General features: G+C 31.4%; 1 non-coding gene across 1 annotated transcript; it reads right to left on the bottom strand.

Moving 5' to 3' along the window:
- Nucleotides 1-1,759: 1,759 nt before the first annotated feature.
- On the bottom strand, nucleotides 1,760-1,950 carry LOC113930095. The gene has a single exon (XR_003522461.2). It is a non-coding gene; the product is annotated as a U2 spliceosomal RNA (small nuclear RNA).
- Nucleotides 1,951-2,700: the final 750 nt, after the last annotated feature.

The following is a 2,700-nucleotide window of genomic DNA, read 5'->3' as shown; positions in this document are numbered from 1 at the left end:
TTTGTTCAGCGTCTGTCCTGCTGAGACTGAGGTTGTCCTGGTCATACCATTTATCAGATATAGGAGATACTCTGGTCCCACAAGAACAGCTCCAACAGTGTTTTTGCCAGGGAACAATAACAGCCATTAAATCAATGGAACAATTTATCTACCTTGAAGTTATCTCCATACTACAGCAAGGATTTCCTACCTCACCATTCCTACTCTTATCTGACAGTGTACACTAGATATTAAATGCTCCATAGAATAGGAAAATGCCAAATTGCTTCCTGATATTTGTCCTTAACTTCTATTATTATTTGTTAGGGGTAATCAGTTCTTTGACCTTGCATTTTAAAATTACTTTCATCTCAGGGAAATGACATATAAGAGGAAAATTTGCATGCATTGTTATATAAATGTCAGATTTTTTAGTTAGCAAATGTCTACTATAAAATATTCACAGTACAGAGTTGATTTATAATCCATTTCAGCCTGTAATCTATCTTATTCTAATTTTGCACCTTGTATCAGGATGCATTTTTCACATTGTAGGAAAGAAAACAAAAGGAAAAAAACAATCATTTCCTTAATTAGCCTACCTATGCAAAGGATAAACTAAAACCACCGGCTTTTATTAAATGGTTACAGCTTTTCTAAACCAAATTAATTAGACCATAATACAGGTTGTAAAAAGGGAAAATGCATAATTAAATTTTAAAATACCTACGCCTGTGAAGGCATTATACATAAGCTGAACTTCCTGTTAAAAAAATGAAGATAAAAAATTAAAAACTCAGCTAAGTAACTTTAACACAAATTTGTACATCAAAATACCCATTTAATTTGCAAAGTAAATTTTACTTTGGGTGTTGATTAATCTGCATCTGATAATAATTGATTTCATCTCAAGCATTTTTGTTACTCAGTTATAGGCTGAGACAACTGAGAAAACTATGAACTACATTGAGCTATAAAATATAAATATGTTCCATATATAGTTTTTAAAATAATAACACAGAATATTATAAATAACATATGTATATTATATATATATATATTATAATGCACACATACAATTATGAAATAAAAACAGTAACTGTTAGATTGGCCCTCCACTTTATTAAAATGTGTTCTAAACAGAAATGATAATTATTGCACTATAAAAGAAGGTAAAGATAGTTTACAAGGGATTCTTTTCCAGACAGCAAGCCTATTAAATTATAATTGCTTTAGACTAAAAGCAATGTTAAATTTCAATTATATCTAAGAGTGAGACTCCTGATCTCATAATTCAGGAGTAGACTATACAAAATGTCATAAGAATTTTTTTTAAAGGTTTTCTTCTCCCTCTGACCTTCCCCCTTCTCATGCTCTCTCTATCTCATCCGCTCTATCAAAATGTCATAGAATTTTAACCAATTTCTCAGGTAAGGCTTTAAAAAAAAAAAAGCTTGTGCAATAGGTGATAAAAGATAGATTCATCTCTAATTTATGTTTAGTATGCACTAGAATTTGTACATATGTTTAACATCTGGAAAGACTATTCATAACACATTATTTTTCATTTGCTAAAATATAAATAATATGATAAAATTAAGTTTAGCAAATTGATATTAATTTTCATTTTTATATTACTTAATAACATATTTGTAACAATATTAATTTTCAATCAAAACATCCCAAATATTATGGCACCACAACAAAGTATCTATGAAGCAATTTTTATTTTTTTATTTTTTATTTATTTTATTTATTTTTAATTTTTTATTGCCCCCAGAGGGAGTGCACCGTTCCTGGAAGTACTGCGATACCAGGTCGATGCATGGAGTGGACAGAGCAAGCTCCTATTCCATCTCCTAATTCCAAAAATCCATTTAATATATTGTCCTCTGATAGAGGATGTATCAGATATTAAACTGATAAGAACAGATACTACACTTGATCTTAGCCAAAAGGCCGAGAAGCGATTATGGGAAGCAATTTTAAATGTGTTTACCCTATAGGTCCATTACTTATTTTCTTATTAGTCAAGTAGCTTCAAAACAAGATAATCTCTGTACATTATTATCTCAGTAGCTACTAGTTGACATACACATGTGTGAGCACACATACACACACACACTTTTTAATACTATTGGATCAAATCAAATAGATCCAAGAAGAAATTAAGGAGTAGCATTTGGTTATAGATATTCTGAGCAACCAACTTTGTCTAAATTAATCTGGATTGAATAGCTCCTCCAACTATACCAAATATCAAATTTGGTCCAAACTGATACACAAGATCAAATTGTGAAAGATAACTTTGACCTGCAACTCTTGATCTGAGGTGTATTTCTTCAAGACTTTATGGCTCTGTCTGTTGGAACACAAAACTCATCAGAGCTCTCTTGCTACTGGCAGCATTCATGAAATCACAAATTAGGTGACCATGCATTCTACCTTGCCCAAGACATTTTTGTTATGGCTGTTTTCCTGCACAATTAATAATGTCCTCATTCACTCCAAAATGTGCAGGTTTAGATGACAAATTATATGGCCACAGTACTTACTAACCACCCAAGTTCATCATGGTTTTGGAACAAATCTCAGTATCAATTCATATCTTGGAACCTTTGGAAACAGCTTAGTTTCTGATTTATGAATTACACATCCAGAATGTTTGTGTTAATTTCCCCAAAACAGAGATCAGAGGCTCCTTGATAGATGTCTTTAAAA

Source organism: Zalophus californianus, chromosome 5 (assembly GCF_009762305.2).
Source record: "Zalophus californianus isolate mZalCal1 chromosome 5, mZalCal1.pri.v2, whole genome shotgun sequence".
In the NCBI taxonomy this organism is placed as follows: Eukaryota; Metazoa; Chordata; class Mammalia; order Carnivora; family Otariidae; genus Zalophus; species Zalophus californianus.
This window is presented reverse-complemented; position numbering and strand designations above follow the sequence as displayed.